The sequence below is a fragment of the Callithrix jacchus genome, chromosome 3 (genome assembly GCF_049354715.1).
Source record: "Callithrix jacchus isolate 240 chromosome 3, calJac240_pri, whole genome shotgun sequence".
Lineage (NCBI taxonomy): Eukaryota > Metazoa > Chordata > Mammalia > Primates > Cebidae > Callithrix > Callithrix jacchus.
Window position 1 is genome coordinate 126,969,196 of NC_133504.1, and position 24,533 is coordinate 126,993,728.

Below are 24,533 nucleotides of genomic sequence, written 5' to 3' on the forward strand. Positions count from 1 at the left end.
ATAAAAACTGTCATTTGGGGTAGGTTTAAATAGAAGGTTGAATCGGTTTGTGGAGGCTGCAGATAAGTTGAAACATACATATGAAAAGACCATTTAAAATTGTGTTTAAGGTAGTGAAATAATTCAAGTTATTATTATAGACTATATTTCAAGGCAATCTTTACATCTCATTATTAATAATGCTCTTAGAAGATGTTAAGATATTGAACAATTTCCTGAATTACTATCTAATCCTCAACACATCAAAAAGTTCATCTTGCCTTTGAAGCAGAGGTGAGATGGTCTTCCATATAAGCTCAAGGTTTTAAGTGCTTTGTAGCTAGTCCCTCCTCATCCTTGTTTTGAACACACATAAATGCACACATATACACACACAGAGAGAGAGAGAAAGAGAGAGAGAGAGAGAGAGAGAGAGCGCACACAGCTCCAGCCAAGAGACGGTAGATCTTACATAGATCCCACTACCGAAACAGAAGTGTCTGCATTCAACTAAGTGAATAACCATAACAAAGATGAACAGAATGCTAACCACATGCCAGCCAATGCACTACAAGCTCCATATGAACTTTTTCATTTAACACTCAAAACGACTCCATAAACTATCCATTAGGACTTTGAGATGGGGGATGGAGGCAGGTAAAGGATTTAGAGAAAAATTTAAGCAACTAGAACAGCGTGAAGCTGGAATCCAAGCTTGGGTTGTCTTACCCCAGAGCCCCATGCTCTTGCTGTCCCAGGCACAGCATCTCCACCAACCTCATATCAACACTTAGAGCATCTTCAGGGCACCATTTCAGGGCTCATAACTTTGGAATCTGTTCTTGTCCTTTAGCTGCCATGTCTGTCACTTCGGGTATCAGTTTACTTCATTCAACATTGGAGACAAATAAGGTAAGACAGCTTCTGTTTTACCTTAATAATCAGAATCAGGAAGCAGTAATGAAATTTTTCAGAGGTAATAAGGCAAGAGTTGGAAGAGTGGGAATAAAGGGAATTTAAAGTAGCTATTTGGCCCATCAAGTGAGAAATGGATATAGTCTCAAATATAATCTCTACAGTAGTTTAAATGAATGAATTATATCTAATGTATGAATATGGAAAACAATCTAAAAAAACGTTAAGTTTGGGCCAGGTGCGGGTGGCTCATGCCTGTAATCTCAGCACTTTGGGAGGTGAGGGTGGAGGATCATGAGGTCAGGAGTTCAAGACTAGACTGGCCAACATGGTGAAACCCCATTTCTACTAAAATATACAAACATTTGCTGGGCATGGTGGCTTATGCCTGTAATCCCAGCTACTTTGGAGGCTGAGGTAGGAGAATTGCTTGAACCGGGACCTGGGAGGCAGAGGTTGCAGTGAGCCGAGATCACGCCACTGCACTCCAGCCTGGACTACAGAGCAAGACTCCATCTCCCAAAAAAAAAAAAAAACCTCAAGTTCGAATGAAAAAATACAAGTCGAAAAATGTAATGTACTAAATGATATCATACACTTAATTTTTAAACCAATAAAATAATATTGTATAATTATTTGGGTATACATACTCACATAAAAATGCATTAAAACATTTATGGGAGCTGAGCATGGTGGCTCATGCCTGTAATCCCAGCATTTTGGGAGGTTGAGGCAGGTGGATCAACTGAGGTCAAGAGTTTGAGACCAGACTGGCCAACACGGTGAAACCCTATCTCTACTAAAATACAAATATTATCCAGGCATGGGGGTGTATGCCTGTAATCCCAGTTAATCAGGAGGCCGAGGCAGGAGAATTGTTTGAGCCTGGGAGGCAGAGGTCATGGTGAGCCGAGATCACACCACTGCACTCCAGCTTGGGCAACAGAGCTAGACTCTGTCTCAAAAAAAAAAAAAAAAAAAAAAAAAAAAAAAAAAATATATATATATATATATATATATATATGAATTTAAAAAACCTTACTTCAGAAATGAATGATTATTTCTGTGGTACTCAGGGAGTTATGGGCTAGGGAGAAGTAAATAGATGACAGGCAGTTACATGTACACAGTGTAAATATGTCTGTAATGTATTGATTTCAAAAAATCTGAAGCAAAATGGGAAAAGGTTAACATTTACTAAATGTAAGTGGTGGCTACATGGTATTGTTATATTAATCTCCATTGTTTCCCCAATGTTGGAAATAGTTTATCGTAATGTAATTTTCTGATTGTTTTATCTAGATAAATAGATACTCTTCTGCCAAGGAAAGAAAAGCCCATAAGACACTGATGGAAGAGTTCCCTGTGTCAACCACTGAGAAACATGAAGATCATGGAGCATTTTGGCGGCTGTTCTAGCAGGCAGGCAAGGGAGGGGGAGGATGTCACAGTAATGGTTAGGTTGAGAGTAGGAAGACAAAGGAAGATGGTGGAGGATGGAGTGTTCTATAGTGGTGGGAGGAGAGTTATTTGCAAATAACATGTTTTAAACTTGAACTATAACTGGCTTCAAATGCAGAGTGCCTTGGCTAGGTTGGCGCTGAGACTCAGATACATCCAAGTTAGGGAGAATAAGAGGACCCATCACCCTTCAGCTCTATAATACAGAATCTATTGGAATAAACTGAATTGCTAGATACTACAGACGCTCCTGGGAAGATAACTAAATCCCGACCTCAATTAGGTTTAACATATATACAACTAATTAATTGAAGGAAGTAAAGTAAATAAGTTATAAAGAGAGACAACAGAAAATTTGCCAAAAGAAGTAAGGTATTTGGTTTAGTACATTTAGTAAAAGAACCTAAGGGTTGAAAGGCAGTAAATTTAACAGCTAATAGCAGAACCACTGGGGACCCAGGCATTCCAGCCGTATGTTTGAGCCCTGTGTATATTAATTAACAGCTGTCTCACAACTAGAAACTTTGGGTCACAGCCTTCCCACCATACACAAAACCAAAGAAAGAAACATTCTATTTTTATTTTCAAAACCAGAATCAGAGAAGGCATTATCAGGAATCCCAAATGAGAAGGTGCCGGTGGTAGCAAAGTCCCTTGCAACACCAGAGTTCCAACTAGATTAATTGCAAGCGGTAGTTCTGGCTGCAGCAAGACCAGTGCAGTTTAATTCAGAATAAAGCACTCTGAGATCTTACTCATTGCACTTTAGGAATAACTAACCTTGTTCTAGAACTCTCTGTCATCCCTGTAACATAGAGCAAGGAAGCATTCTTTTTCTCACTTTGCAAAAGCATCATTGGCTGAGGTACCTGAGATAAGAACTACCCCAAGGCAGCCATGGTGGTGGTGGGGAGTGCAGCCGCAGTGGGACCAGCATGGCAGCATCACAGCTTTCACTGGGATCTGCAGCGGGACTGCATTAGCAGCAACAGCAGAGTTCCAGCTTTGGCATCTATGGCAACCCAGTTTGGGAAGCTCAGCGGTGAATAGATGAAAAACAATTTGTGCGGGAATTTCCACAAACATATGGAAGAGAGGAACTCCACAAAGAACCATAATGGGTAGCTAGGACGCAGAGCCAATAAGATGTGAATGCTTTTGTGCTCTCAGGGTGGGAAAGGCAGAGATGTTCAAGTCACAGTAACTTGTTGCTGTGAAAGATGACATAACTATGAAACACTTTTTGCTTCAGAGAAAAAACATATAATAAAATAAAACACAAATTTGAATTAGATTTTTCTTCCCAATATTTTTGCCTTTCTCTAAGATAATACAGAATCTAAGAGGAGTTTTAGTAAAGGAAGGAAGCAGGGGGTTAGGTGGAGGAAGAAACTGCAGCTGATTAAATGTTTCCACTTAAAAATATTTTGTGATGAGAATATCTTCATATACCAACAATGATAAACATGAATACCTGAGCCTGTTTTAAATGCAACTCTATGTAATAGCTAGAATTTTAGTCTGCAGAATGAAAGCACAAGAGACGAGGTTACAGCATACCTAAAGCAGAGACTAGTGGGCTTACAAATCCAGGTGAAAGGAGGAGCTGGGCGGTAACAATCACCAGAGTCGGCCTTGAGTCTAAAAGTGCTCACAACTCACCCCAGAACACTTCCAAGCCCATTAGCACAAGCAAACCCCAGCTCACAAAGTATTTGAGTATATGAAGAAAGACAAAAATCATCAAAGTGAGAAAGGTAGGGACAGGGAAAACACCTGAGACCATTGAGATGTGATGTTGACAATTGTCCAGTAACATTTACGGCCACTTGGAAGGGGAAAACACTCATCCTTTTACATGTGCCCTATGTTGAGAAGAATTTTAACCAATTGGTTTGTTGAAAGTGCAGGCACTCTTACTTACCCAGCACTTTGCCCATATCAGGAATCATGCTGTCTTCCCTGAGAGATCTGCCTCTGGCTTAAAGGGTTCCATCAGTTGACGTCTAGGATTACAGCAAAGAGAGAGTGCATGCTGACCCCAGTGGGCCCAGCCCTGCCTCCAGGAGAGGGCATATGGGACACTCGTGGGCAGTCTCTACCTTCCGGAGTCTTGCACAGGTATAAACACATAGTGTCGCAGTGACAGATCACATGGGGACCAGGAGAGACGCTCACGTGCTGCACTCCTGCTGTCAAGGTAACAAGTGCCTTCCATTCCTGGCAACAGGATCCTTTCAGACCTGCTGTCAGATTAACTAAGGGATTAGCCAGACTTCCTCCACTGGGGAGGTCACGACCCTCCAGAGGGCTGATCAATATATTAATCCCTCCAGAGAGGGGCATCGCTTCAGCACACAGGCAGGAGAACTGTTTGCCAGCATTTCTCTATTGCAGGGGACACCTTCTTACTGCTTTCAGCATACACTTAAACTGTACTCACTGGGGAGTCTGTCTCCAGACAGGGACAAATGATGACTTGCTGGCAGCCTGGCCTCTATGAGCAAATCATAGCACCTTTTTTTTTCCTTTGAGACAGGGTTTCATTCTATTACCTAGGCTAGGGTGTAGTGGCACAGCCACTGCTCACTGCGGCTTCGACCTTCCAAGCTCAAGTGATCCTCCCACCACAGCCTCCCTAGTGGCTGGGACTACAGGCATGTGCCACCATGCCCAGCTAATTGTTTGTATTTTTAGAGAGCTAGGATCTTGCCATGTTGCCCAGGCTGTTTTCAAACTCCTGGGCTTAAGTAATCCTCATGCCTCAGCCTCTCAAAGTGCTAGGATTATAGGCATAAGCCACTGCACCAGGCCCACAGCACTTCTTTTTGGTGAAATTTGAATCCTATAATCATAGTACTTGAAGGTTTGATGATACTTGGAGGTCATTTGGCTAATGCCTCATGTTTCCCCTGCTTTGGGCAGGTAATAGGCTTATGATAGGAGTGCCTAGCCATTACAAGACCCCAAATGCCCTCTTCCTAGGAGGTGTCTCATGGGTAATGATGATCTACAGCCTTGCCAGAGAGGCACCCAGAGGCATGTCACAATTTCACCAAAGCAGGGAGTTAACTATTCATGACTTCAATGTTAAACTGTTATACAAGGCTGGGTGCAGTAGCTCATGCCTGTAATCCCAGCAATTTGGGAGGCTGAAGCAGGCAGATCATTTGAGGTCAGGAGTTCAAGACTAGACTGACCAACATAGTAAAACCCCATCTCTACTAAAAAAAAAAAACAAAAATTAACCGGGAATGGTGGTGCCTGACTGTAATCCCAGCTACTCAGGAGGCTGAGGCAGGAGAATCGTTTGAACCCTGGAGGCAGAGGTTGCAGTAAGCCAAGATCATACCACTGCACTCCAGCCTGGGTTACAGAGTGAGACTCCGTCTCAAAAAACAAACAAACAAACTGCTATACAAACCCCAAACCCGCAAAATGGTTTATTCTCCTTATGTGCCAGAGATTTTCATGAAAATATCTCCTTAAGGTTTTACTACCAAGCACTTCCTAGCACCCAGATGGGATTCTACAGGAGCTAGAATGAGCATGAGCTGAGTGAAGAAGGCCTCAGTGTGCCCCCAGATTGATGCACAAACATCTTAAAATTTGATATTCAATGGTATCTATTTTTTCTTTTGTTGCACTAATCAATTTTTAAAAAATCATTCCAACTCTTAATCTAGGCAAGATATCTTACTTAAGCCTTTCCAAGATTCTACACCCCATGCTCCTCTCAGACAAACTCCAGACTGCTTGAATTGATAATTCCCTTCTCAGAACAAACTCTACCACTTCCCCTACACCTTGCATGGCCTTCTAAGTAACTCATTACACTTACTGATTGACATACATGTGTCTTCCTAAAAGGGCTATGCGCTACTAAAGGGTAGGGCTCTATTATTCAACTTTGTATTTTTATGTGGAAAAATAAAACAAACCTGCTACCTAGTGGGCACTCGGCTAATGTCTAGTAAATAATGAATGAATGAATGAATGCTAATTGTACATTCAAAGATGGTTTGGTGCATTTTGAGGGCCCACAGTGTGTGGGTTAACCTCTAGAACCCCTTCATGAGACCATAGTACTCCTACATCCAATTCTTTTCTCATGCTATCTTTTCTACACAGAATATGTTTTTTAATAGCTTCTAGAATCCCATCTCTACTTATCAAGATTTTTTGCAAGTAATGAGATGAAAAGAAGACCGATCCTATCTGAACATATATCTTCCTGAGACTCACACTTGATTAAATAAATATATTTTTATTAATTTTTCTAAATAATGTATAGTTAGTCATTAGGTATATTTGCTAGACAGACATTCTTTTGCCTGTTACTGTATGGAAAACTCTCAAGAGTGTATTTTTGTTGGAATGAACTAGGGGAGTGCAGTAGGAGGAGAAGTAGAAACAGTGATCCATAGCAAATCTTACTTTCAAATTCTTAGGCATCATTAAGCAGAATAGAAAACAAAACCATCTGCTGCAATGCTCATTATTTCTTATTTACTTTTTTCATCTTAGAGACCCTATAGCCAAACTTTTTCAGCCAAAATATTGATCTTCTCTAACTCATGGAAAATATAAAAAACAAACACAGGCAAAATGGGTATAGCAAGTAGCTGGTCCATTAGCCTGGATAATGATGAACTGAATAATTATCTTCTTTGGGTCTTTATCTGTGTCTGCCTACCATAGATTGTGATAGATAGAACAAGATAAACCAATATTAAAAGTACATACTCTGGGCCGGGCATGGTGGCTCACTCCTGTAAACCCACCACTTTGGGAGGCCAAGGCGGGGGAATCACCTGAGGTCAGGAGTTGAGACTAGCCTGGCCAACATGGTGAAACTCTGTCTCTACTAGAAATATAAAAATTAGCTGGGTGTGGGGGTGGACATCTGTAATCCCAGCTATTCAGGAGGCTGAGGCAGGAGAATTACTTGAACTCAGGAGGCGGAGGTTGCAGTGAGCTGAGATCTTGTCATTGCACTCTAGCCTGGGTGACAGAGCCAGACTCCATCTCAAAAAAAAACATGGGACATACTCTGAAAAATCCAGGACCCTCCTTTTTCATTAACCAACTTCAAACATAACCTTCCTACATATTTTATTATGTATATATTTATATATGTGTATTATATATAGCATGTATATGTATTTTTACATATATGTATGTGTTTTTACACATATATATGTTTGTTTCTTTGTTTTTGAGACAGGGTCTCACTCTGTTGCCCACGCTGGAGTGCAGCGGTGCAATCACAGCTCACTGCAACCTCTGCCTCCCAGGCTCAAGCAATCCTCCCATCTCAACCTCCTGAGAAGCTGGGACTACAGGCCTACTCCATCATGCCAGTCTAATTTTTGTATTTTTTGTAAAAACGAGGTTTTGCCATGTTGCCCAGCCTGGTCTTGAACTCCTGCATTTAAAGGATCCACCCACCTTAACCACCCAAATTGCTGGGATTACAGGTGTCAGTCACTGTGCCTGGCCTTATTTTTTAAAGTTCATATTTATAAAACATTTTGCAAAAACAGATGGCCTTTAATGCTAAATGAGAAACATATTCCCACAGAAGAATTAAGTACACTGCAGGAAACCCGAAGAAGTAAACCTGCACATTAAAGAGCCCAGGATTAAAGCCTTTTTTTTTTTTTTAAGATAGAGTCTGGCTTCATTGCTCAGGCTAGAGAGCAGTAGTTGATCTTGGCTCACTGCAACCTCTGCCTCCTGGGTTTAAGTGATTCTCCTACCTTAGCCTCAAGTAGCTGGGATTACAGGCACGCACCACCACGCCAGCTAATTTTGGGGTATTTTTAGTAGAGACAGGGTTTCACTCAGTTGGCCAGGCTAATATTGAATTTCTGGCCTTCAGTGATCTGCCCAGCTTGGCCTTCCAAAGTACTGAGATTACAGACAAAAGTAGATTCTTTCATTCATTTAACAATATTCATCAAGCATCTGCTTCATTTTCCAGATAACATTCTCGAGACTGAGAACACATTCTAGGCACTGAGGGCTTCGTTTTGTCCTCAGCAGAGTTCACCCTGTAGATGATGAAGACAGATTATAAACAAATAAACAAAAATATAATTTGTCAGGTGGTGATAAAAACAATAAACAAACATGAAGTAGAGTAAGAGGGATAAGGGGAAACGGTGGCAGGTCGATGGGATTATTATTTTAGATTGGGTGGTCAGCCGAGACATTTGAGCGGAGACCTGAATGAAGAGATCTGGGGGAAGCATCCCAGGCAGAGTGAACAGCAAGGGCAAAGTTCCTGGGACAAGGGTGGGCTTGGCGTGTTCAAGCAACAGCAGAGCAAGAAGGAAGGTAGTGAGAAGTGAAGCTAGAGATCATGAAAGTATCTTACAGAGCATGGGAAGGGCTCTTGTCTTTTCCTGATTGAAGCAAGAGACAAAAGATAGGATAGCATTTCCTTTGCCTCACTGAAAAAGACAGTCCCTTACATCCATCTGGGATGAAGTGGAAGCAAAGAAAGAAATATATTGATAGAAATCACAATACTAAGGAGGGAAGAGACTAGTCCTGATGAACAACCCACTGCTTTGAAAACCACTTTACGATCCTAACATGGGTTCTTGTGATTTTTGTCTGAAACATTGTTAATAGTAGGCTGACATTTGTGATTTCCCTCAGTCTAAATGCAGTAACCTCCTATTTTCCCATCAGGTGCAATAAAAATGCTGGTCTAAATTCAGCCTAATCCTGGAGCTAAGAATAGCACAAATGTGAAGCGTGTCTCTGAACTAGAGATCCCCAGTTTTTGCTTCTGAATTAAGCCTTGTTGCATGTCCTCCAGGTTCAACTTAATCCTTTTACTCTAATGAACAAAGTTTAAGGAGAGGCACTGACACTGTACCAGAAGTAGAAGTCAGAACAAACAACGATCAAGCACTCGCCAAGCAAATGTGCCAGCGTGAAGTAATCTCGTCTTCCTGGTCGCTGTATTTTTAGCAGTGCCTGCTGAGCAACTCATTTTCACACATTGAGGCCACCAGGACAATTTTCCAACAGAATTTGCACACAATTTCACAAACTACTTTGTTTAAAACTCCTAACCTTTCTTTTTTCTTTTTGCTTGTTTCCTTCCCTCTCTCTCTCCCTTCTTCCCTCTTCCCCTTCTTCCTTACTTTCTCTTCTTCCTTTTCTCCTTTCTTCCTTTCCTCTTCCCTCCCTCCCTTCCTTTCTTTTTCTTAATAATCATGGCTACATCCTAGACCTAAATTCCTTCAAGTTTTTCTCTGCTTTTTTGAAAGATCTGTGTTTAATTATAATGGTGAATTAGGTACAAAGAAAGGAACATCTGTTTTAACAGTAATGAAGGTTTTTTATGGAGCTCAAGTTCTCCTAGTGAATTCTATTTCTAGTAAAATACTTTGGTGGTCATTTCTGCAAAACAGATGAAAAATATTTTTTCTTCAAAATAGATGTCAGGGAGATATGGGAACTCTGGCTGGTGCAACCTCAAGTCTCAGCCTATTCTCCTCCTTCCAGCTATCAACACATGGATTCTTATCTTCCCAGACCCACTGGGATTTGAAGATTCTCATTATTTATCACTATGGAGAAACAGAGAGAGTAACAGAAATACATGATGTCATGAAACTTTTTAAAGTTCCATCAAGTTTTTCAGGTAATTAATTCCTATTCCTATACTGACACCCAAGTAGAGGTAAGCAAATCTCTCTACAGTAGCACCTTTCCTGGATTTTCTTTTTTTTTTTCTGAGACAGGATCTGGCTCTGTCGCCCAGGCTGGAGTGCAGTGGCACAGTCTTGGCTCACTTTAACCTCTGCCTCCTGGGCTCAAGTGATCCTTCCCCCTCAGCCTTCCAAGTAGCTGGGACTACAGGCACACACTGCCACACCAAATTAATTTTTGTATTTTTTGTAAAGACAGGGTTTTGTCATGTTACCCAGGCTGATCTTGAACTCCTGAACTCAAGCAGTCAGTCCATCTCAGCCTCCCAAAATGCTGGGATTTTACAGGTGTGAGCCACCTTGCCCAGCCTTGTCCGGATTTTCTTCGGAAATTCCATACATCAAGTTTTTATGCAGCTTTTTTTTTTAACGTGTGTAGGTACTGTTCTAGGTTCTGGAGAGGCAGCAGTACCAAAACGGAGGTAACATTCCTTGCTCTGTTGGACATTACATTCCAGCGGAGGGAAACATACATTATAAAAATAGTATGTGAAATATAGTTTGTGAAGTGGTGATAAATGCTACAGAGAAAAATGAACCAGAATAGGTTAAGGGGTGGGGGTTTGCACTTTTAAATAAGCAGTCTAGGAAAGTCTCACTGAAAAGGTACATTTGAACAGAATACTTAAAAGAATCAAGCATATGAAGCACCCTTTCAGAAAGCATTTTGACTTCGCTTACTTTCTAAAAACATACTTTCCAGGGTGGTTTTAAGGAAGCATATTTTATCACCTTTTTGATTAAACAAATTTAAATGTTAGCTCAACTATGACCATTCTCACCATTATTATCTAACATTGTTATGGAAAAGATAGTAGCCAATGAAACTGGTCAATAAAACAAATTAGGTATAAAAATAGCAAAGGAGGAGATAAACTTCATAATGTGTAGATGATCGATCAACTGCTTAAACTTAAAGGGAAAACACAATTGCAACTAAAAGAATTCAGCAATTGACTGGTTACAAAGTTAATCTACAAACATAAATTGCTTTCATATGTATTAATACAATCAACAACCAGTTTAAAAATACCAAAAAAAAAATGCTGGGAACTGTGGCTCATGCCTGTAATCCCAACACTTTGGGAGGCCAAGACAGGTGGATCCCTTGAGTCCATGAGTTCTAAACCAGCCTGGACAACATAGGCAAAACCCCATCTCCACAAAAGAATGATAATATAAAAATTAACTGGGACTATTGGCATGCACCTGTAGTACCAGCTACTCAGAAGGCTGAGGTGGAAAGATCCCTCAAGCCCAAGAGGCAGAGGTTAGAGCAAGCCACAATCACTGCACTCCAACCCGTGCAACAGAGCTAGACACCTATCTCAAAAAATAAAAATAAAAATACAAAGGAAGATAACACCCCATTTACAATAGCAAAAAAAAAAAAAGAAAAGAAACAAAATATTAGGTTCATGATTAGAAAGATTCAATATCATGAAGACAGCATTTCTCTCCCTAAAGCTATAAAATGTAATGCAATCCCAATAAAAATAACAACAGAATTTTTGTTAGAAAAATAGCAAACTGTATCTGAAGTGCATATGGAAAGAAAATAAAAAAGCCATAAGGCTGGGAAGCTTTAAAAAATAAAAAGCTAATAATAATAGAAGACCAAGGCTATCATTTTTATTTTGATTTTGAAGCTTCACCAATTAAAATAGTGTGGTACTACTGAAGGGTGATAAACCGCTGAATGAAATAGAATAGAAAGTCTGGCAATAGACATAAATATACTAAGCGATTTAGTATATTTGGTTACAAAGTTAACATACAAACATTAATTGCCTTCATATGTACTAATACAATCAACAACCAGTTTAAAAATACAAAAAAAAATGCTGGGCACTGTGCTCATGCCTGTGCTAAATCCCAACACTTTGGGAGGCCAAGGCAGGTGGCCTCATTTAGCATATGACTAAACATGGCTTTGCACATCAGTGGAGGAGAAGGTGGATTAGTAAGTATGTGGTTTGGGAACAACTAGGTTAGCCATCTACACAAAATTTTAATGTCATATCCTTCATGCCAAAATAAATTTTTAGCACATAAAAGTTTTAAATGTAAAAACAGAAACAGAACATAAAGCACTAGAAATAGGAAACAATTTTTAAATAGACTCGGGGGAGGGAAAATCTTACTAAGCATTATACAAAAGATTGAAACTAGTGAAAACTGATAAATTCAAATACATAAAAATTTAAAAATTTCACACAGCAAAAAGCAAAACTAAAAGACATATTTTTACAAGGAGAAAAAGAAACCTTCATGCTTTGCTGGTAGAAGTAAAACTTGGTGCCAGATCTGTTGAAAGTGATTTTCAAGTATATGTGTCTTTGACTTAGAAATTCCACTTCTAGGAATTTATTTCATACATATGTGTCTTTGACTTAGAAATTCCACTTCTAGGAATTTATTTCATACATCTATTGACACACAGGAAAAAGATATGTACAAGGATATTTATGCAGCATTATCTGAAATATCAAAATATTAGAACAATTGGGATATATCTATATAACGGAATCATATGCAACCTTTCAAGAATCAGGCAAATCTGTATGTATTGATATGAAACACTCTTCAAGATAAGAGAGTTAGATAAATGAAGAAATAGTGAACTTAGTATGCTACCATTTGTGAGATTTTTAAAGAGTTGCACAAACACCATGCTCAAACATCTCTGGAAGGATAACTTAAGAAGCTAGTAGCAATGATTGCCTCTAGGAAGGGAACTAGGACCAGAGAATGAAAAAATAATCTAATTTTCAATTATATTCATGTATAGATTTGAATTTTGTGCTGTACATATATTATGCCTACTCAAAAGAATAAAAAATATTTTAACACTTTAAAAGTAACAGATATTTGTTAAAATATCTTTATTGATAGCTCCACATTATGGAAACCAAGGAAATATATTTCTTAAGTTACTAGATAAAAACAAGAAATCTAGATTCTGGTCTTAGATCTTCCTATTGAATCATTTTAAAAGCAAAACACATATATTTTTTTCTTTTTTCCTTTTTTTTTTTTTTTTTGACAGTCTCACTCTGTCAGCCAGGCTATGCTCTGTCGCCACTGCTCTTAGTGAGTGCAGTGGTGTGATCTCAGCTCACTGCAACCTCCACCTCCCAGGTTCAAGCAGTTCTCTGCCTCAACCTCCCGAGTAGCTGGGACTACAGGAGTGTGAAACCATGCCTCGGTAACTTTTGTATTTTTAGTAGAGATGGGGTTTTGCCATTTTGGCCAGGCTGGTCTCCAACTCTTTGCCTCAAGTGATCCACCCACCTTGACAACCCAAACTGCTAGGATGACAGGTGTGAACCACCACGCCCAGCCAAGACAACTTGTTTTTGAAGGTTGAGCTTTTCCAGGCTTTACCTAACTCTTGAATTTCTGAAGCTTACCAAGAAACTGATGCAACAGAATGCTGCTATTCACAAACCTGACAGTATTTTTTCATGCAGATTTGGGTTCCATACTAGAACTGCTGCCCTAACCTCCCACTCTACTTAGCAACAAGGTTCAAAAAGCAGTTTCCATTGCAGTTACATCTCTAGGTTCATCTTCACTCATTCTCTTATATAAGTGTCCTCATTTTCTTTTCTGCTTGTGGAAGCACTTGAGAATTGTTTTATATTCAAACCAGAATTTTTAGTTGCTTCTTAATAGAATAAACAAATCAGATTTCTAGCCCACTATGTTGCCAGAAACAGAATTTGCAAATCAGTTTCTCTAATTTTTTTATTGATCATATTTAATCATTACATCTATTTAAATGTTCTACTTCTTCATTTGGGCACAGGATGATATTTCATTTCCCTATCAGCTGGAGATTGGCAATTGACTTTGGCCAATAAAATATGGAAGTATTTTACATCTCTTTGATCAAGAAGCTTTTAAGAACCAACGTGCAAAGTCACAATATCCCCTTTCCCATGTTGGCAACTGTAGACACAACTGACAAGGTAAAGGCTCCTTCATTTTGAGTGTCTAAGTAACTATAATAAACAGAGCCCCCAAAGTAATCTATATTGGAATATAATATAATTGAGAAATTAACTTTTGTTGTATGAAGCCACTAAAACTTTGTAGTTTGTTACTGTAGCATCACCTAACCTATACTGACTGATACACAGGAGTCCACTGGATTACTGTTTACACTAGTAAGGTCATTCATTCAGTCAGTCAGTCAACAAATAAGTATCTTCCAGCTGCCACTCAGTTTTCTAGACTCTAAGAAACAATAGTGAAGGAGAGACAAACATAAGTGTATAGAACAAATAAATGAGAAACTCTTCTCATTCTTTGACCTGTAGCCTAACCCAATGACAGGCAGGGTTATTTGTGAGAATGGAAATCCTGAAATAGCTGGTTCCCATTTCTATTCTTACAGCATCCCCATTGAGACATTTGGAAAGGGGTAATATCAAGTCTAAAAAAACCTAATTTTATTCATTAAGAAAATTAAATGTTATACTTTTAGAAAAGAAGTGTTCAGAAACACATCTTTGGGTGGGAACTTAGGGAAGTTAACAATTACCATTCTAGCTTAAAGTAGTTGTAAATAACCATCTAAAGAAAGAATAGAAGCTAAACATTTTTCAACCAATGCTTCTGGGGTTGTTAGCGTATAAGGTAAGGATAAAGTGACATGGAGATGTTGAGAAAAACTGGTTTTAATAACTAATCTTTTCGGTGTCCATGGTCTGTAATGGTCTCAATGAAGCTCTGGATTTGGGAAATATCTGAGAGAAATGCAAACACTTGTAAATAACAGAAAACCCTATAAACAGCAGCTTAACAAAAAAATTATTTTCTCACGAACCAAGAAACTCAGAAATAGCTGGACCAAAGCCAGTGCAGACTGTCAAGAGTGTTATTAAGGAAATGACTTCTGTTTTTTCACCTGCTCTGTCATCTTTCACATGTGTTTATTTGTTTGTTTTATTGTTGTTGTTTCTTTATTTGTTTTAGTCCTCAGGGATACAAGATTGAGAATGTACCTTTGGCCACTATGTCCCTGCTCCAGAAAAACAGAAAGGCAGAAAAGTAAAAAGTCTAATTCTTATAAGGTTTTGTTAAAGATTACTCTAGATATTTTCCTTTCATCTTATTAGCCCGAATTGGTTACATGACTACCTTTATTTGTAAGGAAATCTGGAGAGGTGAGTATTTTATCTATGTACATGCCTGCCCTGAAAAATGTAACAGTTCTCTTTAGAAGAAAGAAAAAGAGAATATGCATTGTATAAGCAAATAGTCACAGGAAGAATAGGTAAAATTAAAAAAAGAGAGAGAGAGAGACAGCAAAGGACAAACCCCCAAAAAATGAGAACAGTTAAAGGATGGGCAAAGATCGATGGGCTCAAGGCACGCATTTTATTTTCTATTGTGTGGTTTTTAATCAGCTTTTATTATTTGAAAGCACTTTTTAATTCCCATAAATTTCCCAAGTACAGGGCTTAATTGAGACTATTAGAGCAAGCTAAAAGAATATCCAAAAAATACATTAGGCTGTTTTTTTTTTTTTTTAGACAGAGTCTCACTCTGTCTAGGAGGCTAGAGTGCACTGATGTGATCTTGGCTCACTGCAACCTCCACCTCCTGGGTGCAAGAGATTCTCTGCCTCAGCCTCCCAAGTAGCTGGGACCACAGGTGCACACCACAGGCCCAGGTAACTTTTGCATTTTTTGTAGAGATGGGTTTCACCATGTTGGCCAGGCTGGTCTCTAACTCCTGGCCTCAAGTTATCCACCTGCCTTGGCCTCCCAAAGTGCTGGGAGGTGTGAGCCACCATGCCCAGCCAAATACATAGGCTTCTTGTTACTAACTCAATCTATTGATTCATAAATAACTCACAGCTAGTGCACTCGCAAATCAAAACAGACTGGGTATACTAAATTATACCATAAGGCGTTATGCTAGTCATTGGGGATAGTAGCACTAAGGTTAGTTCCATGCTTTCAAAGCATGTGTAGTCTAGCCTCCAGATAAAGAAACTGGGTTTTTTACACCATGGAATACTATGCAACCATAAAAAAAACCAAGATCATGTCCTTTGTAGGGACATAGATGGAGGTGGAAGCTATTATCCTCAGCAAGCTAACACAGAAACAGAAAACCAAACACCACATGTTCTCACTTATACGTAGGAGCCAAACAATGAGAACACATGGACACAGGGAGGGGAACAACACACACTGGGGCCTGTTGTGGGGATGGGGGGAGGGTGAGCATCAGGATAAACAGCTAATGCATTTGGGGCTTAATACCTAGGTGATGGGTTGATAAGCGCAGCAAACCACCATGGCATTACCTATGTAACTAACCTGCACGTCCTACACGTGTATCCCAGAACTTTAAGTTAATTTTTTTAAAAACTTAAGTTTAATTTAATTTAAAAAAAAAACTTGTACTCTAGCGTAACAGGGAAGTGTAGAAACTAAACAACTAATATAAAGCAGAGTGATATTGGCTGTAACAGATGTGAACCAAATATTCTGCCGTAATATTGAAGAGAGCAACCAATTGCCTGGGGGCGCAGAAGTAGATTTTTCATCAAGAAAGGAACTCTTGAAATGGATCTTGAAAGTAAAGTAGAAATTAGCTGGGTCCTGAGGCACTCCAGGAACAAAAAAATAGCTTTTGTAGGATATGAAAACAACAGCATGCTTGATATGCTTTGATCATGGGGAACGTGATTAGAAAGAAAGAGCAGAGAGTTGAGGCTAGAGAAGTGGAGTGGGGCCACATCATAACTGATTAGATAGATAGATAGAAAGAGATAGACAGATAAATAGCTAGATATAGATAGAGATACAGTTGTCTATATATACCAGAAACAGAGACTCAAGACCCCACAAAACTTTGAACTGTCTTTGTTCCCAGAGGGTACATAAGCCCCGAGTTGAGATAAAGGGTAAGTAGAGGTGGAAAGCATACCTTCATGGGGTTCAGAACTAAGGGCCCATTCAAAGTGGGGAGGGGAGAAAGGTCCAGCAGTGGAGAGAAAAGGACTTAGTGATGAGTTATTCTTCAACGTGGGCCGCATACACTGATGCCCTGCCTGTGCAGATGAGCCATTCAGTAAAACTGGACATCCTGACGAAGTGCCTCCTGAAGAGAGAGTGTTTCTTAATGTGTGGGAAACTTGGACATCCTACGTGGAAATGGACACTTAAGAGAAACAGTCTGCCCTCTACCAAATGTGTATCCGAATGGAACCAGTTAGGAATTTCTATCTTTGGGATGCAGAAAACACACCACAACTGTCATGCATGTCATGACAAGAGATTGAACTTATTTCCAGTTCTCAAACTTTGTATCAGTCTCTCTCATACATGATGTTTTGTGTGAAAGGCACTGCTAAAAACGGCTGCTCCAGGCTGAGCCGTGGCGCACACCTGTAATCCCAACACTGTGAGAGGCCAAGGCAGGTGGATCACTTGAGCCCAGGAATCTGAGACCAGCCTGGGCAACATGGGGAGACCCCCCCCTCATCTCTACAAAAAAACACAAAAAATTAGCTGGGCATGGTGTGGTGGTGCACACCTGTAGTCTCAGCTACACGGGAGGCTGAGGTGAGAGGATCACTTGAGACTGAAAGGCAGAGGTTGCGGGTTACAGTGAGCTGTGATCTGGCCACTCTGGCCTGGATGACAAGACACTGTCTCAAAAAAAAAAAAAAAAAAAAAAAAAGGCTGACCTGACAAAACTAATGTATGGTGATGAAAATGAGAGTAGTGGTTATCCTTGGGAGTAGGTAATGCCTGAGAGTCTGATGGTATTGAAAATGGTATGTATTTTGATCTGGATGGAGGTAAGATGGATGTATATGTACTTTTAAATGTTTGTTCAGGCCGGGTGCAGTGGCTCAGGCCTGTAATCCCAGCACTTTAGGAGGCCGAGGTGGGCAGATCACCTGAGGTCAGGAGTTTGAGACCAGCCTGACCAACACAGTGAAACCCCGTCTCTACTAAAATTACAAAAATTAGCCGGGTGTGGTGGCAGACGCCTGTAATCCCAGCTACTTGGGAGGAGGAGAATCGCTTGAACCCTGGAGGCAGAGGTTGCAGTGAGTCAATATCATACCACTGCACTCTAGCCTGGGTGACGAGAGCAAAACTCCCTCTCAAAAAAAAAAAAAAAAAAAAATGTTTGTTCAAAGATGCCGTGTGGCTCACACCCATAATCCCAACATTATGGGAGGCCAAGGCAGAGAATTGCTTGAGGCCAGGAGTTTGAGACCAGCCTAGGCAACATAGCAAGATCCTATCTCTACAGAAATTTTCGAAAATTAGCCAGGCATGCTGTCTCAAGCCTGTAGTCCCAGCTACTCAGGAGGCTTAGGTGGAAGGATCACTTGAGCCCAGGAGTCAAGGCTATAGTGACCTATGATCATACCAGCATCTCTAGCCTAGGCAACAGAGTGAGACTTCCAACTCAAAAAAAAAAAAAAAAGTTTAAGAGGCACAGACTTTATGTAAGCTATACCTCAATTTAAAAAGAGCTAGCCCAGTATTTCCTTTTATTCAACCACAACCTACTTAGGCCTGGGTAATCCACATTCCTCTCTCTTTCTCCCCCACAAAGAATCAAACTCATAGATTCAACATTCCAATGCCAGCTAGTACAAACGCAAAGTCACAGGGAAACAGAAACACAAATATGTTTAGCTGGCAGGAAGATCAAAGAAAAGTAAATAATGAACTATGGTTTCATCAAACATTTACAGAACAGCACAGGGCAGAACAAAATAGCCAATAATCAAGATATACATTTGAATAGTATTTGTTTTAGAGCAATTTATTTTCAAATTTGCAACCAGTTTTAAGTCTTGTATTTAAATCTAATGCTTTTTAAGAGATTATAATAGACCTTTGGTTAATTATGGTTTTAGAAACTATAATCTTTCAAGGCTTTCAAAAATGTTTTTGAAAATTAAAAAAAGAACTCTTTCCTTTTTGAGATGTCTATATTTGCATTGCCCTACAATTCAGTGACCTATATGGTATCAAAGCAGCTGCCAAGCACTATGGTAGTACTGCAAAAATACATTTCAATTGCTTTTCACACTAATTTTTTTTTCTCTGCATGTGTGAGGGACTTCCCATTTTCAGACAGAAGTTGTAGAGAATTGCTTTCCTTAGTTCTGGCCCTCTGCTGGATTTGGTTACAAATTCAACACTCCCCACTACCTCATTGCTACCCTGTTACCTCTCAACAGAAGTAATTTTTGGCGGGAGGATAAAGAGCAAAGTAAAGTCATAGGCCAAGGATGGCCAAAGTCAATGAACTCTCGGGCAACCCCACTAAGCTCCCTCCCACCACAAGCCAAAATTTAAGGGGTGTGGGATAAGCAAAGTAACTGAAAAACAAACTGCCACTGGTAGGAAGGAGCTGCCTCCAATTCACCCAGGAGCACCAGGCTGCCCCATCAGCAATATTTTCTTCAGTAGGGATTCTATTGATTCTGAGCTCGTAGTAATACGAGGCCAAGAAATAATCTGACATCAAAGAGAAGAAAGAACTTGATAGCATTAATAGCGATTATTCCAATTTGATTAATTTGTCTTTTCTTGAGGAAAAATTACAAAGAAAATTCAGAATTTACTCTAGCCCTACTAAAATACGTCTGTCTGGAACTGTTTCTGTTACCTATGAATCAAAAACTTCTTATCTTCTAAACTTTTACCATCTCACCATTTTTGTAAAGGGCTACACCTTTAAATCCTTTAGAATGAAACAGCCATGTTAGCACAGAAAGGAAATGCATCTCAAACGAGAATACCGAATTTGAAAGTCATAGTTTTGCCACTTACTAGATATAAATTGGGGAATAATACCTAGCTTCACAAAGCTGTTATAAGGAATAATGGTGTTTTGTAGCCTGTAACAGTCTATACAAACCTAAGGTATGAGAGAAGCAGTATCACCGAATAGAAAGATCAGAGGCTTTGGATCCTGGTTCAAATCTCAGCATTATCACTTTGATCATGTTACGTCCTTTGACCCTCAATTGCCCCATCTGGACTGTTGCAAAGATTAAATATTAACATCTATAAAAGCCCAGTCACTTAACAGACATCCAGTAAATGATAGCTATTATTCTGAGGGCTTTTTTCTTCCATTTATTAATAGTTATTTTTCATTCATTCATTCAAGAAATATTTATTGAGCTGTGTTAGATATTTATTGTACTGTATTAGCATATAATGGAAGGCATATACAACTCCTACTTTTGTGGAGTGATCATCTAGTTGGGGACACAAACAAATAAATAAATAGGCAATTACAATACGATTTTATATGTATCTAAAACTGTAATTACTTTTGCACCAACCCAGTATAATAGGAAAAGTATATATGGTCCTCTGAGAACCAGAGGAGAGACACTTCATTCAGACTTAGGTTGGTACCACAGAGAAAGCAACATTGAACTGATAACTGAAAGATGAGGAGCAAGTGAAGGGGAGGGTGTAAGGGCAATTTTTTTAGACAAAGACACGCACAAAGGCCCAGAAGCAAGAGAGATCATGTTAGTCAAAGATTATCTCAGAATATCCAGCAACACGTCATACCCTTTGTTTTGGGATTGGAATATATATACTGTCAAATCGATCTTTCTGTCTTTTTCCTGTCCATTTACATCATGTCTTTCAGCCTTTCATCTGAACAAATAGCAATTGAAGAAAATATATTTTCATATTCAGCCAAAATCATACCATTATCAAGTACAAATTCCATGTACCAATTGCCATTATCAAGTATAAATTTCTCATTATATGGCCCAATAATTCACAACATATATTCTTATTTCAGTCTGGTGATACCCCAAGAATAGCATCGGACTGGATGGCGATGGATAAATACCCCTCTACCCTTCATTAACTTAATAGTACAATCAGAAAAATAAAATAAAATGGAAGACGTTAAACAGTATATGGTTAAATGTTACTTGAATGGTTGAACAATAAATATAATAGAAATTTAGATGAGGATGGATAATGACAAAATCTTATAAATGCCACTGTAGCTTGGGAGTATTTTCCTCATGTCATTCAGTGAGGCATATGACCTTACTATATACAGATAACTTTGTTCAGTCATTCAAAAAATATTCAAAGGCTTACTATTATATTTTATACAACAGGGACAGAGATCAAGATCCTACGCATACAAATCTACTATTTTTGTTGGCAGAAGAGGAGGCAATAAACAGAAAAACAAGTTAACACCTTACATACATATCTTACTGAATCTTCAAAGCAACTCATGAGGTAGAATTATCACCCTCATTTTATAGAAGAGACAAAAGGATGTAAAATAACTTGTCTAAGATTAGAGAGTTAGGAAGTGACACAGCACAAATTTTAACCTAAGTTATTTTTGCATTTCTTACAGAAAGATTCTCATACCTAATTTAACCTAAAATTAAATCAAAAATTTAATTGTATTTTAGCTTCTATCAGACGCTAAAGCCATTCCACTCCACTGCTGAAATTTTCCATGTCCATGAACCACAGAGGTTGCTGGAGGCTTTCCTAACACATGACCCATCCTGAAATTGTGTGCCCGGGATTTAGCCCAGTGGTTCTCACCTTCTCCTTCCCCTTAGCTAGGCCCTGACATATTTCTTACTCCTGTGATGTTCTTCCTTCTACCTGCAATGTTTTTAATTTTTATTTTGGTTTCCATTTCAAATTATAACTACGGGTTCCATTTTATCCAATTCCCTCCTCTACTTTTAACATCTTCAACAAATTCCTTGTTCATTTTCTTAATTTACCAAAACAGTTATTGATTAGTAATATTATTTTCCCCTTCAAAGGCATGACTCTAATGGGCTCTGCAGCAACTGTGGAATATTAAAAGGACTGCCATATTTGGAATGATACATATTAACAATAGCTCTACCACTAAGCAGTTATAAGTGCTGCACTTTTCTTTTTTTTCTTTTTTATTTTTAGAGACAGGTTTTCTCCATGTTGGTCAGGCTGGTCTCAAACTCCTGACCTCTGGTGATCTGCCCACCTCAGCCTCCCAAAGTGCTGGGATTACAGGCGTAAGCCACTGCACCTGGCCTAACACTGCAAGTTACAAAAAATGGTACCTGATGAAGAATTGTGGTTCAGAAAATCCAAAATACTTGCTCACGGCAAGTAAATACCATAAATCCAGGTCTGGCTTCCTACCATACTGTACATATTGCCTCTCTAAAATTATAGAAATCACAAAAATACGGATTTGAAAGAGCCCTGTAGAATCTATTTTTTTAATGTTTTAATTTTAATTTTGTGGGTACATAGTGTATATATTTACAGGGTACCTGAGATGTTCTGATACAGACATACAATGTGTAATAATCAGTCTTTTACAAGATGCCTCCCCGTGTAGGCATTGTGTATATAGAATCCTTCTCAGGAATCCAGTCTCTGATTGAAATCATGGCTTTATTACATACCAACTGTGACCTCTATGAGCCTCAGTTTTCTCACCTATAAAAGGAAATCATACTATTTATCTCATAGTCTTACTGTTAGGATTAAATAATAAAGTATGTAAAGGTCCTTTGTAAACAATAAAGCACTTTACAAATGCTCCCTGACCTTTCTTTACAAGCAGGTTAGACCCGTTCCGTTTAAAAATAAATTATTTTTAAATTTAAATCATTCTGGTGGCTACTCCTTTACATTATATATCACTGATTTCACAATCACAAATTTAAATAGAGCCCTATATTCATACATTTTTCTAGTAGCAAAATTGTTTAACACTACTACTACACATAAGACTAAGCTTACAATGTGTTTCTCAAACTCTTTTGGACAAAAAAATACCTACTTGGAACAGGTATAAAAAAATAAATTTCACCTTAAATATACAGTTATGTAAAATAATTATATAGCTTTAAATAGTCTGGCTTTAAATAAATTTTCTAATATAATTTTATCAGAATTTTTGCACATATTAAAAATACCAGGTATGACACATCATTTTAGTTATAATAGAAAGTATTTTCTTTTTGCTTATTGAGCATTTGACATTTATTAACACATTTAATAAAATTCTTTAGTTATGAGAGAAGGATAATTTAACAATAGTTAAGAAAAGTTAGTGGAGGAAGCTAGAAGGGTAATAAAATAATATAGGAAAAAGAAAAACTGTGTAACACATATAACCTGACTTTTAATGAAGATTTTGGCAAATTACTATACCCAACAACAGAAATGTTTCAGAACACTTTATAGAAACTACCAATAAAATTGGTTAAATTACATTAGTTGTAAAATGCCCACCTGTATTCTCCTTTACAATGATCCATGGGCATAATACTAAGTCCTTTAATCCAAGTAAATAGAAAATTCAATTTCTCTGTTAACTTTCTCCTTCCTTACCATTGAAATTCATCTAACTCAGTGCAATCATCTTAAAATCTGTCATTTCCAGGATTGCTTCTGTGTGTTCTTTTCTTGGCATTTATATTGTTTCTCTTTCTTTTCCAAGGATCTTATTCTAATATACCATAAAAATGTATGAGCATATATATATTTGTGTGTGTGCACTGGATATGCATCTTTCTCTAAATTAGTATTTCTTTTAATAGTGGGTGAAAATCAAATCAGGACAGAAGGTTCATCACTTCCTCACCCCTTATTAAAGCAGAAAGGTAAGAACATCATGTCTTTTTTGTGGCATATGCCCACCACACTAAATAAAAATATTTATTGTTTTACTTACAGTCAATGTCCTTCAAGTTGTCTGTGGTAATATGTTTTTTAAGCAATGTCGTCTGATAAATCAAGGAAATCCACTTTTCTACCTTCTAAGCTCTTATATCTTCTAAATGATGCAGGCTCAAGAGTTGCCAAATGAGATGGGCAAAGGCAGCCAAACAGGACTTCCTAGCCAATCTAAAAATAGCAGGTGGTGGTGGGCAGATATACCATTTTTCCCTTTCTCTTTGTCTTCCCCCTAAGGGATAGGTACCATAAACGTGCCTTGCTGGAAATTAAAACAGTGCAAAAAGAATTCTGTTCCCTCGTGCCCTAAGATCTAGAGAAATGATCAGTTTAAAAATGTGTACATTTTCAGAAGGAAGATATGAAAGTCAAAGGAGTTATTTTTACATTTCTAACAGGAAGATTTTCATACCCAGTTTCCATTTGTTCTATAAAGAAAACTGACCACAACTTGCTGGAATCAAGAGTTGCTTTTGCCTTTTATTTTTCTTTCCTGGAGCTCCTTGAATAATAATTATTAACATTTGTATGCTTTATAGTTGGCAAAGTCCTTTCACAGATTTTGTTACTGGCTCCTTACAACTGCTTTTGCCTTGAAAAAGTTCTAGCATTGCAATTTGAAAAATGAGAAAACTGAGGTTCACAAATGAAGCTTGCCCAAGGCCCAGATAAATAAGAGTTAGACCTGTCTTCA

The 24,533-nt window shown here is 38.5% G+C and overlaps 1 protein-coding gene across 11 annotated transcripts in view; it reads right to left on the reverse strand.

The window, feature by feature from the left end:
* The window catches only part of SLC4A4 (solute carrier family 4 member 4), a 498,924-nt gene extending 474,983 nt beyond the window's left edge, over positions 1-23,941 (reverse strand). For 7 of the 11 annotated variants that reach the window (XM_078367118.1, XM_078367121.1, XM_078367115.1 and 4 more), the window contains exon 1: positions 23,838-23,941. The gene's annotated coding sequence lies outside the window, so the exon portion shown is untranslated. Of the gene's footprint in view, positions 1-4,279; positions 4,481-23,837 lie in introns of those variants that run through there. The other 4 variants (XM_078367098.1, XM_078367104.1, XM_054253297.2 and 1 more) reach the window with 1 other exon arrangement.
* Between the last annotated feature and the right edge of the window lie 592 nt (positions 23,942-24,533).